This window comes from Fringilla coelebs, assembly GCF_963513975.1.
Source record: "Fringilla coelebs genome assembly, chromosome: 20".
Lineage (NCBI taxonomy): Eukaryota > Metazoa > Chordata > Aves > Passeriformes > Fringillidae > Fringilla > Fringilla coelebs.
Genome location: NC_140046.1, coordinates 8,871,592 through 8,898,501, shown reverse-complemented (window position 1 = coordinate 8,898,501; position 26,910 = coordinate 8,871,592).

The following is a 26,910-nucleotide window of genomic DNA, read 5'->3' as shown; positions in this document are numbered from 1 at the left end:
TCCTCCAGGGACACAGAGAGAGCCTTCACTCATCACAGCACAGAGGAAACACAGGACACAGGAGATCAAACCTGCAGCCTGAATTTGATCTCAAGTGCTTAAAAGATAGGCATCTAAATCCACACTAAGGTGTTTGCTTGTCTCAGTGAAGAATTTTGGGGCATGACAGCAAAAAGCTGCACTCTCAGGCAGTTCAGCTCGATGTGACCTGACTTTTGTGAGGTTGTCACCTCATGTGAGACAAGCCCAGCCTGGCCTGATGTCCCCACAGCCTGCTCTGCAGGGAGGGCAGAAGCCAGCCCAGACTGGGGTGGGTTAATCCTGTCTCACTGGCAGCTCCTGCACTGCCCCTGTAATTCTGTTTCAGCTCTGGAGTCCCTTCCTCACACTGTGCCCCATCCATGCTGGACCATCAGCAGCTCCTTTGATGCACACTGCTTGCATTTAAACTCAGCCCTCCTCCGGAGTTTTCCAATCAATGTCCCCTGCCAGGATTTCTGAGACACCTTGGTATTTTCCAGAACTATGACAGAAAATGTGAGATAGATTGCAAATGCCAACAAAGCCGCTGGATGACATTTATTTCTGTGCCAGGCTTCAAATTTGGTGGGATGGATTTCATTCTGAGTTGGAGGAGGGATGTATTTCACCCCCTGCGTCTCAGAGATGATTTCATGGTGGTGGCTGTTACATCCCTGGTATGAAATATGCAATTATAAAACAATGTCTCTAACTATTATTTAAAAAAAAACCTCTAAAAAAAGATACTGGCTATTAACTGTTAAATATTCTTGGTTTTATTCTGTATCCAGAGAAAAGGAAATTTAGAAACATTGTTACTCTGTGTGTGGAAGAGTCTCTCAGATCCCAGAACGTGCTTTGGTTTTTATGGGTTTCATTTCAGGAGCTGAATTTTTAACTCAAATCAATAAAATGCATGGGTGCACTTACACGCTCATCCAGCTTTCCTGGACATGTTAGAAGATTACCAAGCTTGCCTGATTCTAATTAAAAACAGACTAGTGGGCAATTAATTTAACTTGTACCAACTTGTAATTACAACATTTGCTGTACAACTCTACAAATACAGGTGGCAAGGGGGGAGAGGCTTCTCTGGGATTTTTGTGGTGCTGCTCTGAAAAACCTCAGAGCAAATCACTTGTGGTAGGTTCTAGTGTGAGACCTGCATTGTTTAAAAATCATCTCAACTCTATCTTATGCAGCAATAAAATGCAAGATGTGTGGCTGGGTTTGAACAGCCAGGGGTCTGCTAAGGAAGGCAGGAGCCTCCCTTGAAATGGAAAATGTAAACACCCTCCCTCTGAATTATTATAATTTTGATATTAAGGGGCTCTCAGGCAAAGATATGGGAGTAGGAGTAACAGTTCTTTACTAGGAAAATTAAAAATACAGATGCAATAGTACAAATAAAGAAAACAAACCCCTGCCAGAGCCAGAGCAGTCCCTGTCCCCTGTGTGTCAGGGTGGGGGCACAGCCCCATCCCAGGGGGGCTCAGCCCTCCTGCAGTGCCAGCTGTGGCTCTGCTGCAGCAGGATCCTGCACAAGGGGGGAGTTTTCCTCTGCAGCTGCAGGGCTGCTGGAGATGGGCCTGCTCTCCCTCTGGGAATGCAGGGCAGGAGAAAGCTGCTCCTCTGGGAATGCAGGGGGCAAAGGCTGCTGTGCTGTTCCAGGGCAGATTGTATCCAGGTAGGAATGCTTGGCTCCTGCCCTGGGCACAGCATCTCCCCATGGGATGATGGAATTGGATCAGCCCTGCAGGGACACTCAGTGGTCATGGACAGCAGAGATCTGCTGGAGGGAGGATGGGCTGTGGGAGAGATAAAGAAACTGCCCATGGACAGCAGAGAACTGCCCCAGCTCTGACAGACAGAACACACACCCCCAGCTACATCTTCCAACCTAAGACAATGTGAGAAATTAAAACTGCAACATTCACCACAGATCCCACTCATTCTATTGCTCCCAATGTCTGACCAGTTACTCCCCTGATGAGCTCTGTTCCCTGCTTTTCAGTCTGACCTCTTATTTGCCTGTCCCAGGTGGTTCTGTGAGCAAATCCTTCTCTGCTGCAGCTGCTTGGCCATTCAAGAGTGGAGTTTCATCCACTTCTGCCTTTCCACTTTGTCCATCACTATTCAGGCTGCAGTGAGAGTGAGAAATACCACAAAGTTCTTCAGCTCCATAACCACCCTTCCCTTCTACACAGATTTTTTATTAAAAGGCTTCCTGAAGACCTATGCTGCTACTAAGGCAGATTTAACACCAAACAGACTCTTTGACTCCTTTTTTGTAGAGCCAAGGACTACTCACAGCCTCAGTGGAACATTCTGGCAAGACAATGTTTCCTGTGCAATGGATAAAAGGTAAAGGGCTTCCTTTCCCTATCACCATATGATGTTATGTCCTTTCCCCACAACCAGCAGGAGAAATCCATTGACACATTCCCCTAATTCAAGCTGCCAATTAAATAACAACAAATAAATGACAACTTTAATGTCACTTCACTAAAATGACTGCAATAATTTTTGCTTTATTGCTCAGTTGTATTCTATCAAGTGTCAACCACACAGCTCTGAATAATATCTCCAGAAGGAGGGGGAAAAAAGGAAAAAATGGAGGAAGGAAGGAAAACTAGTGGAAGAGGAAGGCAGAAACAGCTTTATGATGTTGGGTTTGCATGGTTCATCTCTTCTCTAAGACTGGGCACAGCTCAGTGGAGCTGATGGGGTGACTGGTACATGCTTAGAGCAAAGGTGGTCTTCCAGAGCAATTCACATTTCCATCTTTTATTTGTCATGCCAGGACACTCCGAGATTGTCAGACACTGAGTCAGTGCTTGGTTTGCACAGAAAAATATACACAGTTCAAGCCTGAGATGTGATGGTTTGAAGTACTGCATTGCCCCTGCTCCCTGATGCACAGGAAACCACATCACTTACTGTTGGCACTGACTTGTTCCACTGAGGATTCTGAATGATCTTCAAGCCCTGGAGAGTGTGAAATGTACACCACCAACCAGAAAATGCTTATAGTGAACTATCACTGTAATGTATTTCTCATACATTCTCTCAGTGCTGATTGTTTATGGGACAGAAACAAAACCAGTGGATAATTCAGGTGGGAAGGGACCTTGGAAGCCTTCAGGCTGAGCTCCTGCTCAAAGCTGTCTCAGCTGGATTAGATTGCCAAGGACCTGATGGGGTTTCAGTATCTCCACTGGTAGAGATCCCATAACCTCTCTGGTCCCCTGGTCATGTCTGGTCACTCTCATGATGACACTGTTTCCTTAATATCTGCAAAGGTATATCCAGAATGGTTCCATAGCTGAAAATGTCTCCTTATTCCTCTTCCCTTGTATCACTACAATTTCCTGCACTGAACACTGGATTTGTTTTCTCTTCTCCTAGCAGAGGTAAAGCTGGAATCAAGCTGTGTGGAGACCTCTGACAGCATCAGCATTGTGCAATATTCTGTAATAAGCAGGTCCAGTGCTCACATCCTCAGATGTGTTGAGTCTTGCCCAGATTTAAGGTCTAACCCTGCACTTACTGAAGTTAATGAGGTCCTCCCATCAATGATAGCTGACATCCTGTGGTGTCAGGGACCACTTATAAATGGTCAACAAAAATTTTACATTATTAAATAAGGGCTCCAGTGAAGTCACTGCCAGCTGGGGTTCTGCTGGGTTATTGTACGTGCTGCACTAACTTGCACTGTCCACCAAATACAAGTTTTCACTGAAATAACAGAGTGAGGGAGGAGCAGTGAGTTTAGCAGAGGGCCTGGAGCACATCAGAACACGAGACAGGACAGAAGGGAGCTGCTGTCAGCAGCTGCAGCAGGGATTCACTGGGCTGTAAGCAGCTCTGCCTGGTCCTTTGCTTACCATGAAGTACAAAGCTGTTTGGTTTCTCTCCCAGTGTTTGCTGCCACAGACCTCAAATAGAACTTTCTGAGGAGAAAGCATTCCACAGCCCAATCAGTTCCACTTGCCACAAAGGCAAACTTGTCTGCTCCATAATTGATTTTCCACAGACAATTGATTTAAACTTTTCGAACCCCTCCTGATGGTAGGATTAGAGCTGAGTCTGAACAGTTTGCAGGGCAAGCTTGGAGCTACATTTCTCTTTCACAGAGTTCTGCTTAATTGGGCAAAGGGGACAGAGTTCAAGGGCGAGCCAACAGAAGGTGTTTTATTTAAACATAACCCTAAAGTACCTATAATGAGAAAGCATGTCTCTCACTCCCATGTAGAAATGACAGAAGAGATGTTTCAATTCCATTTCCCTCTCCTGGCTCAGTGGCTAACACAGGAATCTGATGCACTTGATCCTCTAGCATTAGTTCAGGAAAATGTGTTTATTATGAGTTTCATTATAATATACTTAGCATTATAATATACTTAGTCCTTTCAAGTGATGACTAGAGGTTTATTTAGGAACTAATGCAGCACCAGCTACAGTTAAAAAGCTTTCACATGTCAGTGAAAACTGCATTAGATCTTTACTGACAGTCACAGTTTAAAAAAATCAGTAATGGAGGGGAGGGAAAGTGATTAAACATTTTTACATGCAGCTTATTGACATAAACAGCATTACTTCTCCCAGTGCATTATTGTTTCCAATAAGTTTTCTTATTCAGATTGGTGGAAAATACCAAACCTCCACAGCTGCTGTGAAAATGTTTCCCTCTGAAAAAAGTTCACTTTGGCCTTCCAGAGCCAGGAATTCCCAACTTGGAAATGTTCTCACTCACATTAGAATACCCAAGCAGCAGTGGTCAGCAGCCCTCTGCCCATCATGGTTTTTTTATGAGGGGATAAAAAGACCAAAGTCTACTTCAATTTGAAGAATATTCTGTTTTTCACAGTCCAGTGATGAGTTCCACTCACCAATTCTGCTGTCTACCAGGGGAGAGGAGGTCTTGTCCCCCAGGCCTGAGTTCTCCCACTGCTGTGTTTGCTGACCAGAAAGGAGGAGCACATCACAGCAGAGATGTTTTAGAACATATTTTAGACAGTTCATAATGTCTGAGGTTCTCAGGCTAAGAAATAAAAAAGAGATTTGGGATTTAGTGCCTGGCAAAGCTGACAAACCCTTAAAGTCAACACTGGCTGTCTTTATAAGCTCTTTATGTTTTGAATGCAGTATACAATGTAAAATGACCAGTATTGAACTAAATTTTCTGCATACAATGAAAATGTCTTAAAAATGGTACTGTAAACCCACTGAGAAACACTGTAGGGACAGCAGCCAAGGCAGCCACATCTCTGTGCTCCATCTGCCCAGACCTTCCCTGCTAGGACACCCCAAGGAGGCTTTCTGTGCACAGCAAGCTGAACTAACAGCTTTTCTTTTTACAATACTCAGGACTGCAGGTAAGATGAGGGCTCCCACTGTGTTCCTGTGGAACAGATCCCTTTCCTTAAAGCTTTCCCTCAAAGCAGTGCTCAGCAGCTTGCTGGAGTGCAGGCAGCCAGGACACTGAGTGTAAGAAATGAGTTTTAACATTTCACAGGTTTATTAAACCTTAAGAGAAATTACAACAAAAGCCTGAATAAGGAAAAATTACAGCACTGGGAGCCCCCATGACCATCAGCCACGTGCTCACCTGTAAAATGGATGCTCTGCTCTTTATACCCTCAGCCCCTCTCAGAGTTTTGTCAGTTAACCCCTTCCCTGCCGTGCCCTGGTGGAGATCACTTCTCACACCTTGCCTGGAGCTCAGGTGTTGCTGCCCCAGCCCTGCTGGTGACAAGCTGCCCTCTCTGAATGTCCTGAGTGCTGAGGCTGTTCCAGGGGGAGGGAGAGAGGACTGTGGGGTGACACGTTGCAGTAACATCACTGCACATCTGTATAATATCTATCTCTTCATTGTGAGAGCCAGCTGTTGCATCTCTTATCTAGAACATGTAGGAACCTTCTCTGTGTGCCACTGCTGAGGCTGCTGTCCCTAAGCCAAGCTCTCTGAGCCCTCCCCATGCTTGGCTGGCCCTGCTCCTGGCCCAGAGCTCTCTCTCAAACACCTCCAGCACCCTCTGGGGAGGAGCAGCCTCAGGTCCTTCTCAAGGGTCAGGTCTGACCCAGGATCTCCCCCACTGAAGGCAGATCATAATGCTCAAGGACATATAACCATAATTACCACTAACACCCATTCCTCTGTTCCTGTCCCTCCCTTTCCTTTCTCTGAATAACTCAACCCCATTTCCCCCATGGAAATGAGCTGGGAACTCTGATGGGGAGGGGCTGAGGGAGCTGGGCAGGGGCTCAGCCTGGAGCAAAGGAGGCTCAGGGGGCCCTTGTGGCTCTGCACAGCTCCTGCCAGGAGGGGACAGCCAGGGGGTCGGGCTGTGCTCCAGGGAACAGGGACAGGAGCAGAGGGAACAGCCTCAAATTGTGCCAGAGGAGGTTTTGATGGGATATTAGGGAAAAATGCTTTGCCAAAAGGCCTGCCAGTCACTGGAACAGGGTGCCCAGGAGGGGTGTGCAGGAGCAATGGGGGCAGGACGGCGGGGACAGACGGAGAGCAGAGATCTCTGGAGCCAGGGCTTGGAACTTTTGGTTCATTGCAAAGGGCCAAGTGCAGGGCCCTGCTGGGAGCTGCCAGCCACAGCTCAGAGCAGCCCCAAAGAGGGAGAGAGGTAAAGGGAGAAGTAAAGAGAGTGGTTGCTGGGGTACCTGTTGCCCATTCCTCGACTTCTGGGACTCAGGCTGGGCCCTCCCAGGGGGCTCCCCTGTCAGGGGAGACCCTCCTGGAATGGTTTTGTGTCAGGGAAGAGAGATGCACTGGATCTTTTCAGTCTTCAGGTTCTTGTTTATTGTTATCTTATCTAGAGTTTTGCACGCTGTCCACACCAGGCTCAGCGCGCTGGAAAAGCACCACAAAAATGGCCAACAATCTCTTGGTACAAGGTCCTTCAAGACTAAACTATCCAATTAAGAGCTGACACCTGGATTATTTCCCTTTTAACCCAATAACTGATCCCAAAGAGCCCCCAATGGGGACTTTTCCACCCAATTACAAAATGCCACCCAAACCCATGGAGAAGGAGGAAGAAGAAGCATGAGGAAGAAACCCAGGACAACACCCTGTGCCCTCCAGCTTGCTTCCATCCACAACATACTAAAAATCCCAAAACCTGAATTTCCCACCTAAGTGACACACCTGCACTGCTCTCTATAATCCATTTCACACTTTTGTGGACTCCAGTCTATTCTGGAGTTTAGGAAACTTTCTGGATGGATGAGGGTCACAGTCAGGGCACCCCTGGGGGTCAGGGCACCCCAGAGCAGACAGAGAAATAATCCCAGTTCCCTGGGTTTCCACAGTGGTAAAGAGAAAGAAGGCAAGAGCAGGGTAAAGAGGATGAGAGAGCCAGGTTCCCCTTACAATACCATAAATCTTCTTCTGTGCTGAATATTCTAATTCTCACTGACCAATCTGGTCCAAGATACAAATCCTACAGTATTTACACACATCCTATAAGAATCATTACATCACCACACTGTGCTACATTTTAAACCCTATAAACTCCTCTTTGGGCCCCTTCTGCCAAGCCAGCAGGGTCTGCTCTGCCCTTGGAGCTGTCTGCAAGCAGAGGGTGTTGTTCCATCCAAAGGGAATCACCTTCAGCTGGCCATGCCATTGTTTTCCAGTTGTTCAGTAACTGAGGCATCTCAAAGCTTGCTTTCATTTCAATCTCACTTACAGTTTCCATATTCTCAAAATCTGTTGCCAGGCAATCATATTTATAAGGCTTTCCTGTTTCATCTTCCCCAACAGTGGTGGAGTCACCATCCCTGGAGGGATTTAAAAGATCTGTAGATGAGGTCCTTAGGGACATGGTTCACTGGTGGACTTGGCTGAGTTAGCAGTTAGACTTGATGGTCTTATGGGTCTTTTCCAAACTAAACAATTCTATAATTCTATGCCTTCACATTAGAATGACAAGTTTTTTAATAGACTGTAAGTGTCCTTAATCAGCCAGGCTTAACAGCACTAGGCACAAGTTCAAGGTGACTCCGGCAGCTCTATTAAAAATCAGCATTTTCATCTTGCTTAGATTAATTCATATTTTAATTGCTCATATCATTGAAGTGACAGAGAAGGGAGCACTTTCATTCCTTTGATCTCCTGCCTTCAGTACACACAGGCCATGGTGTACATCAGGTAAACCTTCAAAACTGCACAAGGCACAAGTGTGGAATGACCCAAACCACTGAGCATCATCCATGGCAGCAAGGTCTGGGGACAGGCCACCTTGTGCTTCTCCTGCTATCCCAAATATTTAATTTGCTTATAACACTACCAAAACAGGAGAGCCTTCAATAAATTATCTCAATTGGAACCAGCAGACACATGAAACCTCCTTGGCAGTGGCCACCCCAGGGTCAGAGCCCTGCACATGGAGCCACTGGCCGTGGGTGGCTGTGGCCTTGAGTGTCCCATCCTCCACATGGAGTTAAACCAACTACCAAAACACCTCTTCATGCATAAAAACCAGTTGGTAATCCACTGCTTTGCAACGGGGACAAACAGGAATGGATCACACCGCAAATAAAAATAAATCTGGGAAAGGGACTGTGAGATCCTTTGGTGAGGAGCTGCTGATGGCTCTGGAATTTCCTCTGCCCCTTTCAGCTGTGCAGAAGGTCCTTCACACTAGTCTGTCACCTTCCTCCCTGCCAGACCAGTTTGTTCAAATTCAGATTTGCATTTCCTCCTTTAATTTGATTAGTGACAGCTGCTATTATCTGAGAAAATCTAAATCGTCTCTTCCTGTGCTAATGAATCACTGTACTATGTGTGTGGGGATTAGAGAACAAATGGATTTATTAATACACTGCTAATTAAAGGGAGAGATCTACTGTTCCAGTGGTTTTTGGTGAAGAGGCTGCAGCAGGTTTTGGGGGTGGAGAGAACAGCCACAGGTTGTCACTGCTAATCATAAGCCCCAATTGGGGTCTGACTGAGCCCAAGGACTCTTACCTAAGATTTGTGAATTACAATTGCTCAAGCCTCTAGCATCACAGTCTCTAATGGTTTTGTCTTAAGGGTAACTGGGCACTTAAAAAATCACCAGGCAGTTTGTAAAATGCTAGTGAAAGGTTTTGTAAACTAAGCCTAATTACGGCAACAACAGACCTGTCTGCAAGGAGCTGTGACCTGAATACTGAGGCCCTGAAGAATAACTCTCATTTAGTCTTCTTGGGAGTGCAGCTTCAAAAAAAAGTCCTTGCACACATTCTTCTCCTCTCATAAATTATGGCAGGAACTCAGAGGGGTTCCCAGCCTCCCTTTACCAAATACAACACAACAGCTTGTCTCCTGCTGTACAGCAGAGAGCTGGGACTGGCCAGGAATGGCACTGCACTCTTTTCACAACCACAGCCCAATCCAGAATCCTGAAACCCCACCGAGAAAACACACAAGGAAAAAGAAAGTCCAAATATACTCATGTGTCACACCCCAAACCAGGTCATGTTTTGGAGAGCAGAAAGTCTGTTCTGGTGTGGCCATTCTTGCACAATTAAGCTTATGTGGGTGTCCCAGATTGCAAGGCAAGATATATTCTATTTGCCATCTCTATGGCAGTTGTCTTCTGTTCAGGGGGGCAGATTTCCTTATCTCTTCCACACCCACTCCTCCCCCAGGGGACACCAGGGGGGCTGATAAGAGGCCATTAAATGTCCCTGCATGGCTGATAAGAACTGCAGCATCCCATTGGGAGATGTGAGCCCAGGGGGAGGAGCCAGGCATTCCTACCTGGATATAATCTGGAGATTCTGGAACACCAGCATGGCTTCTGCACTGGATTCCCAGAGGAACAGCAGCTGCCTCTGCCCCTGGATCCTCAGAGGATTCTGCACCCTTCTCCAGGATCCCTGCTCCAGCAGAACCACCCCTGGCCCTGCAGGAGGGCTGAGCCACAATTCCAATGGCTCTGCTGCCAGCACCCTGACCCACAGGCTGTCAGGCTGGGTTCCAGCTCTGGCAGTGTTGGTTTGGTTCACTTCAGTGTTTATTTTATCTTTTATTTTCTTCCCTAATAAAGAACTGTTATTTCCTGCTCCCATATTTTTTGCCTGAGAGCCCCTTAATTTCAAATTCATAACAATTCAGAGGGAGGGGGTTTGCATTCTTCATTTCAGGGGAGACTCCTGCTTTCCTTAGCAGACACCTGGCTTTCCAAACCAAGATAGTGGGGAGGATTAACATCTCCATGGGATGAGCCAATAAAGAATTCTATTAGAGAGATCTGAGGAAGAGCTTCCTTCTTGCCCCCACCTTTTAGTCTAATTCTTTTTGGCCCTGATTTACCTCAATATCAACACAGTATGGGGATACAGATAATTAAATGATTAATTAATATTTTAATTGCTCATATCATTGAAGTGACAGAGAAGGGAGCACTTTCATTTTTTTGATCTCCTGCCTTCAATACACACAGGCCATGGTGCACATCAGGCAGCACAGAACACTTGAATAAAGCACCTCCAGGGAGATGAGCTGTTCCAGGAGGGTCCCTGCAGCCTCCAGTGCCCAGGACAGCAATATTCACACCTCAGGAACACTGGGGGCAGGAGGCTGAGCTGTGGGAGTTTATAGACTGCAAATCTCAGTCCACTGGAATCACCACGAGTCTCTTCATGGACTTGATCTCCATCTTTGGATCAGACCTGGATCGTAACATTCACATTTTGTGAAAAATCTCTTCACCCGGGGTTTTTCTCCTGGGAAGCTGAGAAGCCTCAGAGAAAAGGAAAACAATTCTCATCTCATTTGCTTCTCCTGTGTTGTGCTCATGTGGAATGTGTTTGGAGATTGTTCACCCACAGGTGATTGTTCCATTGCATTCTGCTGGGAGTTGTTTTCACTCTTTGGCCAATCAGGGCCAAGCTGTGTCAGGGCTCTGGAGAGAGTCAGGAGTTTTCATTATTATCTTTTTAGCCTTCTGTAAGTATCCTTTCTGTATTCTATAGTATAGTATAGCATTCTTTAATATAAAATAGTATCATAAAATAATAAATGAGCCTTCTGAGAACATGGAGTCAGATTCATCATTCCTGCCTTCATTGGGGCATCCCCACAAATACAATACCTGGATTTTCAGCAGATGTAAATCCCTGCATCTCCTGAAGTCACACAGCTCTGCCAGGTGAGGTCAGCTGATGCTCCTGCCCTTTCTCTCCACAGAAATTCAACATGCATGACTGCCTGCAAAAGTATTTGCTGACAACAGCCTTCCCCTTTCAAATGAGCTACTTCCCCTGCAGTCCCAGGTTCTACATCTTCTCTAATAATGTCTTACTCTAGCTGGATTATCCATCACCATAAAGTCATTTATTCTTTCAGACACTGTTAATTTTAGTGAGGCTGGCATGGATTAACAAGCCATTGATCCACATTTACAGATACAGTAAACAACTCTTGATTTCTTTCAGGTCCTACCCTTGAGCATGCTAAGTAGTTCCAGGCAAGGCTCCTCACTAGACACACACCCACCTTGTTACTGAGATATCCAAACCTTTCCTGCAAGGTCATCACTGCACACTCTCCTGCAGAGGAAGAGAAACTCAGAGCTTATTGGTATGAACAGATCTGCAGGACATGTTGATTTCCTCTAGTCACTTCAAATAAATCAACAAGATTCGGGTTTCTGTTATCCCTTTGTAAAGATTATTCCTCATTCCAGTAAAAGCCTAAAGAAAACAAAATGTTTTTCATTGTGGATTCTCTCTTTTATTGGTAGTTAAAAGATTGGGGTGCTCAGACTGTTGTTACAATGGAAGAAGAAACAGTCCCAGCTTGACCTCAGCTGATTTTGCTGTTGGGGAAGCTCACTGCTATGCTCAGTGGTAGCTCACATTGATGGCAACAAAACCAGATAGAGTGTCCCAAGCCCAAAGTTTGTATTCAAAACATTAAAAAAAAAAAATCCTTCAAATAATTGAAGGATTGCTTGAAGTACAATCCTCCAAACAATCCTTCTGAGCTACCTGGTCCTAACCAGCATGCTCCATGCTCTTTTCAATTTAGATGCCTGAATTTAGCCTGTATGAATCACCCTGGGGTAGATCTCTACCCAGAATTGATGTGTAAATGATGCATTTTTCAGCATGTGAAAGCAGCAAGTCCTGGAAGGAGAAGCTGACCTGTGGCTCCAAGCATGAGTGATCCAGTCAGGCCTGTCTTACAGGCTGGGAAGGGTTTTCAAAACATCTATCATCAATGGCCCTTGTTATTTGACTGTATCCCACTGTTACCTTTCCAAGACACTATGGGAATAAATCACAGGGACTCCATTTTCTTCATGGTGGAAAAATCCCATTCTTTATTCACATAACTCCTTTTTATACAGTTTTACAGACCTGGTGTGGGACTCCAATTGGTCAGCAGCTTTCTTGTTAATTAATTATTGGTCAGTAACAAGTTGTTACCCTGCATTGATTGGTCACTCAAACTCTCAGTGTGTATGTGCAGAGAAAGTTGTTTGTGAGAGACAATTTTCATTTTTCTATCTAACAGTGTAAAAACAGTTTATACAGGTGCCAGTTGTCTTTCACCCATGAACAGATTGTTATGTTAATGAACTGCTCACACCAGGATTGCTTTCACATGGGAACTTGCAAAGGGCCAGCCTGACAAGGCCAGCCAGTGATTCCAGGAGAGGAGGCTTGATTTTATGAAGCCTTTCTTGATGATTTTTCTACCTTACTGCAACAAGACACTGCCCCAGCTGCAGGGCTCCCCAAAGCTGCCTCTTCCAGGCCTGACCATTTACTCCTCACAGCAGCAATCTGCATCTCCTTGGCTGCAGACTAAAGCCTAAACATCCTTGTTACATCTCCTGCAGATAACAAGGACAAACTACTTTCTTCCCCTTCTAAAGCTGCCTCCTCTTAGCCCTGCTTTGTCTTAACTGCTCTTCCAGAGACTCCTCTGCTCCTCACAGGACAGCAGTGCTGTGCCTCCCTTCCTCAGACAAACACATTTAGAAGATGATGAGTTCCAGACACGACTGCAGGGCAGTATGAGTTTTTTCAGGGTACTTTGAAGTGATGGATAGCATTGCCAATGGTAAATTTAGCTCAAGCACTGTGTCTAGCAAAGGTGAGTGGATGCCACACCTGACACATTGCAAAACAGGGCTCAAAGAGACACCTGGGAAGTGTTTGAAAGGAGACAAGCCCAGAGAAGGAGTCTCCAGCTATTGTTCCTTCCTCCTTTGTGCTGCAAGACATGCAGAGAAGAGGAGAAAATGAGGATCTCCTGTGCTCAATGGGGAGTGGAGCCACCAGGGGAATATGCAGGGGGAGCTCAGCACAGCTGTCACAAGAGCTGGGGATGCACAGCATCTCTGTGCAGCAGCTTGGAGGTGCCCTAAGAGCACCCCAGGTACCAGGGGGTGAGCCCAGGGCTCTCCCCAACACTTGGCACAGGGAGGGCATCCTGCAGTGTTAAACAAATTCCTTCATCAGCATAGAATTCTATTCTGTTTTCCCTCCTCCTCAAATGAAGGAAAGCAGGATAAGAAACAGACTGCTTTATATTCAGGGCTCCAACAAGCAACCCTGCAGGATGTATCACTATCAGAGGGTAAGGAAAGGGAAAAAGAAGCTAAATGGTGGTATTATTAAATGCAAAATATAAAAACATTTAAAGTGACACCTTCCTGAAGAGAGCTTTCAAATTATTCACACTCAATGCAATACAATCCACAGCTAATTACAGTCTATACATGCAACTGAAAGTAATGATAATCATAATTACTCTGCACTTACATACTATAGCAATTTCCATCTGAAGACCTCAAAGTCTTTATAAACATTAATTAATCCCATTGCCCTGCTGAGGCAACTGTTAGCACAAGTCTCATTTTAGGGACAGGTAAACTGTGGTTCAGATGTTAAGTGCTTTGCTTGTTCCATTTTGGCACAGCAGGTGGGACTGATTACCCTGAGCACTCCTGGTACCAGGTGTTGGGGCTGGGGGAGGAGGAGGGTGCAGGTATTGAGGCAAAGGGCAGATTCTGGAGCTGAGGAGCAAGATTTTGACAAACACACCTCACTCACACTGCTACACAGACAGAGCTGTATTTACAGCCCCCCTCAGTGTGCTAGTTCCACTGCTGAGATCAGTGCATTGACCCTACAAGCACTGACACTAATTTTAAGGGTTGATTTTGCCTTCTGTAGAATTGCTGTATTTTTTTTTTTATTTTCTTTTGTTTCTTCACAGAAAATAGCACCAAAAAACTTTGTCTCAGAGACAGGCTTGAAGAGAGGACAGCAAATACCAGAGTCACTACTGCTATCAGCTTTGGCTAATAAAGACCTTTATTTTTGGATTTTGAAAATGCAAAGTGAGAGGACGTGGTGCATATGGGAAACAGGGCTGAGTTTACAAAGCTTTTCAGGCATGTGGGCTCCATTTAAGCCAACCAAGCCAGCCCTGTGCCTTCTGATTTCTGCACAGAGCCTCCAGAAGGAATCACTGCTGGTAATGGCAAGCACAGGAGTGAAGGGAATTTGTGCCAGATGCATCTGGTGAGCAGAAACCTCTGGGCTTCATAACTTAAGAACCTATTTCCCACTGATATTCCATTAAATTTTGAGACTATGGAGGAAAAAACCCATTTATATAGGGCTTGTGACATCTTGGTCTGTACCAGCCGTAATGCAGGAGCAGCCAGTGACCATCCCCCTGTGCTGGGCACCGGGGAGGCCACACCTCAAATGCTGCATCCAGTTCTGGGCCCCTCCCTTTAAAAAGGACATTGAGGTGCTTGGGCATGTCCAGAGAAGGAAAGGAGGCTCCTGAAGGGTGTGGAAAACAAGTCTGATGATGTCCGGGTCGGCTGTCGTCTGTCTCTGCCCAGACACGCGCAGGATGGTTCGTTCAGATCAGGCTTCAAAGGACGAGGCTGGACTCTCTGATTTTTGGTCTTCAAGGTTGTTTATTATTTCTTATCTACAAAGTTTTCTCTCTGTCCAGCCGGGATCTGACCAGCAAGGCAGCCAAAGGCACTCTGACTGCCCACAGGGCAGTCGTGTCTTTTTATAGTAAAAACTACGTAAATCTTATTTACCTTTTGTCCCCAATACTTATCATTTTTATTAACAAGTGTACCTTCACCAAGAACCTATCAAAAAATATCTGTGTCACACAGAAAATGGAAGACATGAAGAAGGAAGAAGAACCACGAGACAGGCCTAAATTCCTCCAGCTTGTCTCCATAACCCCCCTGTACCAAAACCTTAAAACCTGTGTTTTGCCCTGTAATTATACTATTTCTATATCCTTTAAACCCCAGTGATTCTCATATCCTCATATGCAAGTGGCACATCCCTAGAGGGATCAAAGTCAAGCCACCAGGCACTTTTGGTGACATTCCAAGACCTCTGAGCCCCCCAAGGGTTCTCTTGGTAGCTCTGGACACCCAGAGTGATGTGCTGAGTTCCCATATGATGAGGAACAGAGAAGGGAGCTGGGCTTGTTTAGTCTTGAGGAGGCTCGGGGGGGCCCTCTCTGTTTTCCACAACTGCCTGAAAAGTTCACAGAATTCCTAGAATGACCAGGTTGGAAGAGACCTTTGAGATCATCAAGTCCAACCCAGCCCCAACACCTCAACTCAACCCTGGCACCCAGTGCCACATCCAGGCTTTGTTAAACACACCCAGGGATGGGGACTCCACCACCTCCCTGGGCAGCCATTCCAGAACTTTATCACTCTCACTGTGAAAAACTTTTTCCTGATGTCCAGACTATATTCCCCTTGGTGCAGCTTGAGTGAGTCCTCTGGTTCTGCCTGGAGAAAGAGCCCAGCCCCACCTGAGCACAGCCACCTTTCAGGAGCTGCAGTGAGGAGGGGCTGCTCTCTTCTGCCATGTCTGCAGTGAAAGGACAAGAGGAAATGTTCTTTACCTGAGACAGGGGAGACTCAGATTAAATACTAGAAAGAAAATTTTCACGGTTCAAAGTGGCTGTCACTGTTGACAGGGGGGTTGAGGCACTGGAATAGGTTCCCTTGGGGAGGTGGTGGGATCACCATTCTGGGATGTGTTGACATCTGGATCTGGCTCTGGGTGATGTGCTTTAGGGGTTTAGGGCTCCAGTGGCAGTGCTGGGTGAGTGGCTGGACTGGATGATCTGGTGGGTCTATCCCAGCCTTGATGGTTCTATGATTCTGCAGCACCTACCCTAGAGCAGCAGTGAAGGAAAAGCTACCACCTAAAAAAAAAAATAATTAAAAATTAGTTTTACACCACATAATCCCCCCAGGACAGGGAGTTCCTTCTCGGGCTAATGATTCAAGTCACATGATGATAAATGGACTTGAAAACTCCCCTCAGCAGAATATCTGACAGTCCAAGAGACAACAAAACTTAACTTCAACCTCCTCTCATCTGTTATTACTTTCCTAGATTTGGTTCCCTCTGCTCAGGAAACGCACTCAGATTTTGTCCTTACCCTCCACAGGCTGTTGGGTGTTAATCATTGTCTGGCACCATAAAACACAAGAGCCATCACTATCAAGGCTGCCAACTTAAGAGACTCTTGTGATGGGAACGTTTCTATAGACCTACACAATAAGACTAATTGCTTGGGCTTGCTGTAAAAGCCAGAGGTCCTTTGATTACTGGCTGTTTTGTACCATGAAAGTGCACATTAATTATTTAAAAGATGGACTTATAATTATTGCAAGCGCTAAGTAATTACCTATAATTTTGGCAAGTGTTAGAAAAACTGATAGTCTAGCAAATTCAGGTTTTAGTCATTAGTAAGCTACTAATTACATTTAAATTGTAAAATGAGAATTATGCAATTTATCTCCCCAATAATGCATAAACATTACAGTGATTGTAGGTTTTAATGGACTATATTATTACTATAAAAAGCAGAGCAGTGATGGGCAGTGAGGGGCAATTTGAGTTCATTGCTGTTATTTTACATGATAATTGCTTATCAGTGACTGCACAGTGATGGGTCTTCTTGATTAACATGGGGTAAGTCCGTTCCACCAATCAAACTGTACTGGAAAATTACAAAACTTAGTAAAGAGTCACTAAAGAGAGTTGATTAATCTCCTATCAATACAGGCCTAATTGCTGTAGGTAAACAATCTAGAAATCACATATTTTTTCCTTTCTCTATTGCTTAAGAAAAGCAGAATTCCCAAGTCACACTTGGCTGGGGTTGCTTTTTCATTTTGACTTCTCAGGATCTTCTCATGCACTCCCCACCCATTCCTGAGGCTACTCAGTGCTACTCCACCACCTGTAAGCAACAGGAATGAACAGAAACATGCCACCAAGTAATGCAGGCACATGAGGATTTTTCAAATGCTGCTATTCCAAAGCAGCCTGTGCCCACCTAATATCCCAGCATGCCAATGGCAAAATCCATTTCAACACGAGAAAAACAGTGTAAGGACTAAATTCAGATTACCAGACAACAGAACAGGTCTGGAACAGTAAATTGTTCAGCATCATTCCAGAAAGAGGAGCTTCCTAATAATAATAAGTGCAAATTACCAAAGGTGATCAAGTATGGTAAAGTATGAACTGTGGGTGTGCATGCTCTGATCTTACAGATGATCACCTGTCTCTCTGCAGCAGCAGGTGCTCACAAAAGAGGCTTAGCAAGAGCCCCAAAATTTTTACAGTAGCAGCAGAGTCAGTAAGGAAAAGGGGGAAGAGCTGTGTGAGGCTGGGACACCCCAAACTGGAGCACAGGAGTGCAGAACACCCTGACAGCACTGCCATGGGGCTCACATTGCCACCTAGGGCTGAAAGGCCAGGGCAGGAGGTGTGCTGCAATTTAATAATGTCATTGTTCCTTTGGTCTCAGGTGATTTCTGTGTGTGGAATAAGCAAGGCATCCATCAGACAAAGGTGTCAGTCACACAAGGCTGAGGAGCAATGCTGGTGAACAGATTAGGATAGAAATGGAGGATATTCTATCCAGCTGAAAACGACTGCAATTAATCCATATTAGAAACTAGAGGAGTTTATATCTCAGGCACTGCATTTTCAGCCAGCAGCACTTCCCTCCACAGCCAAACAGTGGTATTGGAGTTCAATACTTTGTGAACAGAAAAGGCAACACCAGGCACTGTGAATCACTCAGGCAATTTCCCTATGGATTTTCATCTTCCCTGTTCCATGAACTACTCAGAAAATTGAGCTGAGGGATTGCTAGAGGTGAGGACCATGCCTCTCAGCTTGAAATCAGGACCTGCCCATGTGGTAAATAGTTTCATGATTTCAGTATGACTCCTGTCTGCAGCAGAGGGAAAACTTGTCTCCTTAGGATGTGGGAGGAATGAAATGTGGGACTGTATTTCCAGTCTTGTCCACAGTGAGACACTTTCACACGGTGTGCACCTTAAAAGCTGGAGTCTTGCCAGGATAACTGGCTTGGTGTGACACCAGGGAAATTTAAGAGCTGCTTTGTATTGTTATTTTACAAGCCCTTATACAGTGTTTGTTTTAAATGATGTGCTGTGTGATTTAGTGGTGTCTGCTGCAATGATGAAAGCCAGTGCCTGCTGTGCTGTGTGACTGCTGTCTTCTCCTGGAGATGAGATATTACTTTTTACTAGAGCTTCCCAAAACACAGCAGCAGCTTCAGCCTTTGGGGCATCAGATCTGCTCAGAACTCCCAAAAATAAAACTCAGGGAAAAAATAAAACTCACGGTGCTTTTGGCCCTGTGATAGATGAGCAATGCCATGGGTGACTCTCACAATGAAAAGGCAAATATCCTGTATGTATGTTAGGAGCAGTTTTATAGATTTATAGTTGTGTTTTACCCCCCTTGTGCTGCTATCAGGGGTGCCCTGGGTGTGGGACATTTGGGAGGGTCACTCGTTCCTGTGGCAGCCCCTGAGCTCCAATCAAGGTGTCAGGCAGTGATCTCCAGCACTGGGCAGGGAAGGAGGAGTCCATGGACAGAACTTTGGGAGGGGCCAAAGGGTTAAAAGGGGAAACCTCCATGGGGTGGGTGAGCACATGGTGGGAAAAATCCTCTTCTCCTGGCACTGTAATATTTTCTCTATTCAGTCTTCTGTTGTATTTTTAATAAGTTTTTAATAAACCTCAATTTCTTGGAAGTGAGCGCATTCTCACAAACCCAACCTGCATGTCATCCAGCAGGGTGGCCCATCAGATGCTGGCTGGCAGGCAGGAAGTGCCCTGGCAGAGGACACACCTCAGTGCCCAGGTGGGGACATGAGCAGTGCTGTGTGAGCCATCCCCAGGGCATGGGGGCACCTCCCCTCCTCTGCTAACAGCAGCCAGGAGGTTGCTCTCATGGGATGTGGCTTTTATTAATGAGACTTTGGAAGGCCATGGGAACATAATTTCTTCTGTCAATGCTCAGGCCAGCCCCTACTCCTGTTGTGTGAGCTGGGACACAAAGGTCTCGGGTTTTGTCTTGCTGAAATGGTTCCCAAGGTATTAAAAAATCTTTTTTTTTCCCAGCCACATGACCAAAGAAGAAGTTGAGATTCCTCAGCTCTGCTTTCCAAGATTGTTTATTTTCTCTTCTCTGTTCCATTCCTTCTCTGCCCTGCTGAGATCTGTCCAGCAGGTTGGGTTGTGGCACAGTCCCTGCCCTTGGGGTGCTGTTGGCTTTTTATACTAAAAACTACCTGTGCTTTATTTACAATAATTTCCCAATACCCATCACCTGTGTCAGACAGTCTGTCTCTACTCTAAACCAATCCAGCAGTGACACCATCCCAGCAGAAGATGGGGGACAAGAAGAAGAAGGACAGGACATGCCCAGATTCCTCCATCTTGCCTCTTGAACCCCCATTCTAAATCCCCAAATTCTACTTTTTCACCCTGCAAAAAATTAACAATCATTCTACTCAAACCCTTGTGGCTTGTAAATCCTCACACAGAGTTGGTAATTGTTTCCATGGGCTAAAATCCAAGGCACAGGGGTTTTTGACTCCGTGCCAAGGTCTCTGAACCCCCTACCAGGGTCTCGAGTCCTCCAGGGCAGCCAGAGCAGTGCCCTGGGTTCTGACACAAAGGAGCTCCTGCCTGGGCAGCTCTGTTGAACTGGGCAGATCTGGGTAGAGCATATTTCTCTAACAGTGAGAACCAAAACCTCTGCCCCAGAGGACAGGCAGGAGAAGAAAGAATTACTTTTTGTCAAATGATAGACTTTAGCTTCCTTAAGAGCAATACAGGATCATCCCCAGGAACTCAAAAACTGATGAAATTCCTGCCCTGGATAACTTCCAGGTTGCTAGAGACTGAAAGAGTTGGAAATAACAGGACCCTGGGGATTTTGATGCTGCTCAAGAAATCTAATCCAAAAACTTCTTTCTGCCAATGCCCAGGATCAGGAGCTTCACTGAAGATGTGCTGAGCCTCAGAAGAGCTAAACAAGGGATAATGTAACTCTGCCACTTCTACTCAAGGCTTCAGCTAATCCCCATTTAGCATAGTTTCACTTATACACTTGAGCATTGGAATTTATACCCCCTACAAGACTTTTTATTAAGTAGATTAACTCTGCATTGAAACATCCAGTGACCCTTTGCACCTCCCTAAATTCTGGTTCTTTCTAGGAATTGCCCATTTATAACACAGGCACGGCAAGGCTTTGGAAAAACTTCCTTTCTCTACAAACCCTCTTTGCCCTCTGGTTCAAAGAAGGATCTGGCCACAGGTCAGTGATTAACCAGAAGGATCTGGAGAGGAGGCAGTGCACATTTCCTCAGGGATGGGGACAGCCAGGCTCTGTGGGAACACAGGATCACAGGAACTGGATGGGACACCGAGCCCCAGGCCATGACAACAGAGACATCCCATCACCTGGTGGTATTCACATTCTCTGAACAGAGAGAGACACCATTATCTCCCAGGGTTTTTCCTGGAGAAGCACAGAGAGAAGAAGAGAAAGCAGTTCTTATCTCTATTCTCTGCTCCTGTTGTTTTTGCACATGTAAGATGTGTTAAGATTGTTCACCTGATTTGTCAATTGGATTCTGCTGAGGATTGTTTTGTTTCCTTGGCCAGTTGGGTCAAAGCTGTGTCCTGGCTGTCTCAGACAGTCACAGGTTTTTCTTTAATATTCTTTAGTATGTAATTTAATATAGTTTTGAGAGGAATAGCAGATTTGTCTTTCCAAACAAGCTGGGGGTCTGCTGGGAGATAAAACCAGCACTGGGAGATAAAAGAAACAATGGGAAGGATTCCACTGATTGGTGAATGGAAAAAGATGTTTGCTTTTACAAATAAACTTTAGGTTTGCTGATAAGCAAAATTAGACATTGAAAGATGAAAGAAACAATGGGGAAGAAAAACCCCTAAATTCCATAAGAATTAAAAATTAAAAGGGAGGATTCTACATTAGAGGGGAATCTTTGGTAGCAGGTGTTCTGGGAAGTCTGAAACCTCAGAAATGGGGAAAGAGAGAAGGGAAATGTGGCTGGAAATTGGGATAAAAAGGAGGCTGCATCCTCCAAAAATTGGAGAGACCCCAGGGGAATGGCCCATGGCCTCTCCCTTTATTCAAATAAAGAAAAAGGACTCCTCTGTCTCCTTTTTGGATATAAACCTCTGATGTTTGTGGATTAATTTTCCTAACAGCATTAATGTAATATAGTATAGTTTTAATAAAACAATTGTTCAACCTCCTGAATCAATAGAGTCCAATGCCAGTCATTCCCTGTGTCAGGGGCACCATGAATTCAATATCATCTCTTTCTCACACCCTTCCAGATGTATCTTTACTTTAAACTGGCAGTATTTCTGTCTCTGGTATTCTGGCATTAACACTGCTCTGTTCCCAAATCTTCTTACTTTAATGGCTAAATACAAATGTCTTGTTTCCAGGTTAGATTAATTCATGGTTAATCTATGTTTTGCTCCTAGCCAATGCATTCCTCTCTCACTGCTCTGTACTCCCATATGATATTTTTAGACAGCAATCAGCTCATCTCATGGTCTGTGATTTGCCAGACTAAACAAGCCAAACTCTTCCAGTCCCATTTCCTATAAATCCACTTTCCTTTAATCTCTCAGTTCAAGTTCACCTCTCCTGGATGGGACACACTGGAGTGCTGCTGTTTCAGGCCCAGCTGGCAGGGACACTTGCCCTTCCTCTGAAGGCAGCAAGACAAACCCAAAATCACAGCACTGCCACAGCTGCAGCACAGGGGCACTTCCCATCCACAGCCAGCACAAAAGGAAATCATCTCATTTGTTTTCAACTGCTGTCTGTTACTCTACTTTGAAAAGGTTTTGCTGTTAGTCCAAGCAAGCCCTTGACCTCTCCCTTCGTGTTTTTAAATTTTAGAAATGAATGCTGCAAACTGTTTAGCACTGTTCATGGGTTAAAATTCTTCCAACAAAAAAATTGTTTCATTACAACTGCTCTGAGCCTGCTTGCTCCAATTCTTCCCACAGGTTTGGCACACAGCTGCCAGGACTCTGCCAACCTCTTCTCTGTTGATCTTGGATGAACAAAAGAGCTGTTCTCCAGAGCAGCTGCTGGGGAGAAAGAGATGTGGAGCCCTGGCTTTGCCCACAACAAGTGAGCTCCTCACTGCACAGCCCTCAAGCCTCCAAGGAGCTGGTACAGCACAGCAGCAGAGCTGCTGAGCCCATTCTGCATGGAGCTGATCAAACCAAACCTTTGTGCTGCCAGAACTGCAGTGGAACTGTCCAAAGGGTGGCTCTGGGGCTATCACTGCCCCCAAAGCCACCATCCTGTGATAGTCTGTCTGAAATTTCTCTCATTTGTCTCATGATTTTTGTTATGAAAAAGGACAGAAACTGAGACCACCAAAGATCCTGTTTGATATCAGGGTTTGATGAAAGTCTGCCGAGCTTGCAAGGCTGAGACATAACTCCCAGCCTGCCAAGTAATTGTGCAAAGGAGCACCATGACCCATTCTGCAGCAACAAGCCTTGGAATTTCCCTGCCTCTCAGCTTGGATGGACTCTTTTTTGGAATAACCTTTGGGTGGTCCCCACAGAAGACCCTTCATCTGTTCTGCAACCACCGTGACTGACTGACTGAGATGGGAGAAACCTCTTCTCCAAGGACTGAGACATGAAACCCTCACATAAAGAAAACTCCTTTTCTCCCCAAGGACTGAGACTGAAACCTGGGGGGAACTGGTGGGGGGAACAGAACAGACTGTGATGTTTGCTTGTGGGTAGGGATTATTGGGACTATTGGACCAAGAAGGAAACTATTGCATTATTTCCCCCCCCCCTCTTTCACAATTCTCCATAGGATAAAAACCCCCAGGTTAGCCAGTCCAATTTGAAGATCTTCCCCGCGCTTGGAATGACTCCTCGACTGACGGAACCTCGGCTGGACCCCGAAGGACCCCGTCGCTCCCACGGGTGGTAGCTATAGCCTCCTCTTCTCTCTTTACCCCCCTACTTTTCCATATGCCTTCCCTGCTTTCCCCTCACACTCATTTTTGCTGTAATTATTCAATAAAGTACACTGTTTTGATTGTTACTGCAAACCCCTTTGCCGTGTTAGTATTTTATACTGAGAAATCTTTTGGAAATGATTCATCACAAAACCCGTCAGTAAGGAGGTTCGTGGCACATCCCCGCTTTGCTGGGCTGAGCTCAGCTGGACCAGCCTCCCCAGGGCTCCTGTGCCACCCCACTTCTCTCTGGGAGTGTGTGATGTGCACCAGGCTGAGAGCAAGAGCCTTGCCAAGAAGGTCCCAAAGTCTGACAGGACCACTGGGGGGTTTGGTGCTGGAAATCCCAACTCTGCTGCTTTTGAGCTTACTTGTGTTCTCAGTTATGTCCAGGGAAACTTTTTCTCATTTGTATCCCAGAGATTCACACAAAGGGCCCTTCTGTGGTGTTACACAGCAATATCCACTCCCATGCTCTGGGTAGGAGCATGTTTCACCAGCAGATGGGTTTTTAGGCACAAAGCCCTGTCTGAAAGGGGAGCAGTGCCCTCCAGCAGGGCATGAGATGCCTGCCCCTGCAAAAGCCACCAGTGCCATCACTGCCAGAGAGGCTGGGCAACCGGGGGACTGGCTGGAGCAGCTCTGAAATCCACATGCCCAGGTTTTAGAGATCCTTCTCCAGCCTGCCTGGGCCCAAGAAAAGGCAGCTGAGCCTCATTAGTGAGGCAGCCAAGCAGGACAGGTATCCTCAGGTTACACTAACGAGCCAATTAAAAGGACTTCTAAAGGAAAGCTGGCTGGGGAACAGGGGGGAGGAAGCCTGGCAGCTCTGGCTGGGGAGGCAGAGCTCTGCAGCTGAAGGTGAGTTGCTGTGTAATTACTGACATTTCTTCTATTGTGCCATTGGGGAAGAGGAGTCTGAAATGATTAAAAAATGGCTGATTTGGGGCTGTGATGTTGTTAATTTGTCTCATCAGAGACTGAAGTAAGCCAAATAGCAGTAAATGATGACATCCCTGCTCTAGCTGGCAGGGCACCTTAGGGCATTTTGGGGTCCCTGTTTGACCCAAAGGGCACCAGGGTCCCACCAACAGCCTTGAGGCCTTCTGAGGCAGCTGGATGGGGAGGCTCCATCATCCAGCAGGTCCCAGTCACCAGAGACCAAATCCAAACACACACCCAGCATTTCACAGAAAACAAAATCCAATCCAGATTAACACCCAGCATTTCACAGAAAACAAATTCCAACCCAAATCTGCCCAAGTTCTCTGCTAAGGACAGAAATTAAAATCACAACTCCAAATGATCATTTCAATCATCAATCCACTGGTCTGTCTTGTAGAAACTTCCAGAGTAAAAAGCAAGTGCACTGCAGTATAACTGTGTTCCCAATAGAAAATAGGGGTAAAAATTCCTGTCTACTCTTAGTTAAAAATAAAAGAACTGTAATGAGGACTTGGACAGTGCCTTCTGAAGTCATGATGTAACATTTCAGTCTCCACTCCAAGGTAACTGCTGGAGTTGCCATATTTTCATCACAGTTTTAATCCAAGACATCCCAGGCTGGTCAGCCTGATCTTTTCATGGAAGAGTGCAGATGATGATCAGCTGCACTCACTTCTACCCCAAGATCATCACAGGGATAAGAGGGAACCTCTTAGGTTCTGCTACTGGGAACCACCTTGGCTTGAAATCCTCATGATAAAATTACAAGTGAGATAAGAACCTTCAACTGTGCAGATATTGAAATAAACAGAAACAGTTTTTAATAGGAGATCTTCTAGACTTTGCAAGGAAAAGCTTTTGAAGACTTTTGAGAGCTGCAATACTGTTTTCTTGGGCTAAGGTAGATGTAATGGGTTTCCCCTTTAAATGAGAATTGTCAATGGTTGTATCTCAGGGAGATGAGAAGAGACTTTGAATTTAACTTAAGAATTTTTCCCCACTCGAAAATGTTTTACGGATCTTCTTTTGAACATGAATCTCTGAGAAGGTGAACAAGGAAAAAGTCATCTGCACAGGTTTCATGTAAACCAGAAACATACAGAAGCTAATGAAACATTATGTTAAAATGTACCTATCTCTGGCTACTTAATTCCCCATGTCTTGGTCCTTGGAGGCAAAATAAAGATAACAGAAATAAAACAACAGTTTTGAGAAGCTGACACAGTGGCAGCATTTCATGCAGATTGGTTCATCTTCATGACCTGTTCAGCCATGAAGATCTAATCCCAACATCTTCTGACCCCTCTCCATGGTTCATTATTTCCTAATCACTTATGGCCCTCACTGAGGAATGCTCTGATCTTCTCAGGCTGGAGTAAATCTATGAATCAAGGACAATAGGGGCTTGGCTTTCTTTAGCTTTCTTCATAATTTTGTCCATCTGTCAAACCTGAAATTCACTTTGTGAGTGTGTAAATATACTGCTAGCAAAAATTAAGGAAGGAGGGAAAATATTTCCAGTGCAGAATAAATTGTCCATTGAATTTCTGAGCTGGTGTGAGACATGAAGCTGGCACCCATCAGGGAACTGAGGATATCTACTGCAATTTGTTATCTTGCTGCTCTCCAGCAGAGTTTCTCACTGTTCCTTTATAGAAATGGAGCTTCCCTCCCATGGGGAGGCAATAGGAAAAAGGAAGACTCACAGAATAACAAACTGATTATTTTGATGGCTGTCTGTAGTTTGTGTTAAAAATTTTGCAATGCAAATTAAGAACACATGCTTATTAACAATCAATCTTTGTGTCAACTTCTGAAGGGAGGTAACAATCAAATTTGATATTTGTTTATTTTCTAGATCCCAAAGAGGCCTTTTTCCTCCTTACATTCTTCAGTAAAATCATCCTAATCGGGCAACGACAGTGACTTACAGATAAATTTCTGCTCTTTAAAAGAAATTACATGAGTGACATTTGTTGTGGTTATATCTCCCAGATCAGCAGAGAGAAATGCATTCAGACCCCTTAAAATGGAGCACCTCCCAGGGAGTAATGGATTTAACAAGGACTGAAACAACAGCAAAGAGGATGAGAGGGGCCATCCAAGCTAAGAAGATGAGAAGGACTTTCCTTTTCACTTCAGCCAGACAAATAAGAATTACCTTCTTCCACTTTCACTAACAAACTTGCAAGGCTTGTCAATAAAAGCAGCAGGAGGCAAAGCAGTGCACAGTGATGGGAAGATTTAATGTGCACTCCTCTCACCTGTGGCTGGTGGGGGGTGTCTTTTCTACACATTATGGCAAGAAGAAAGCTTAATTTTGATATAAATAATGCAGAACCTGACTGGTGAAGTCACTCAGGAGCTGTTTCATCTTTTCCCATGTGCAGTACTGGCCAGAAGGGAGGATAGTGGACAGAGCAGGGAAGCAGAATAGGCAGAAAAGGAAAGAGATGAGAAAACCTGGAGTAGAAAAAAAAAAAAACATTTGCAAAGAAGGCAGATATAAAAGAGTTGTGCAAAACTTG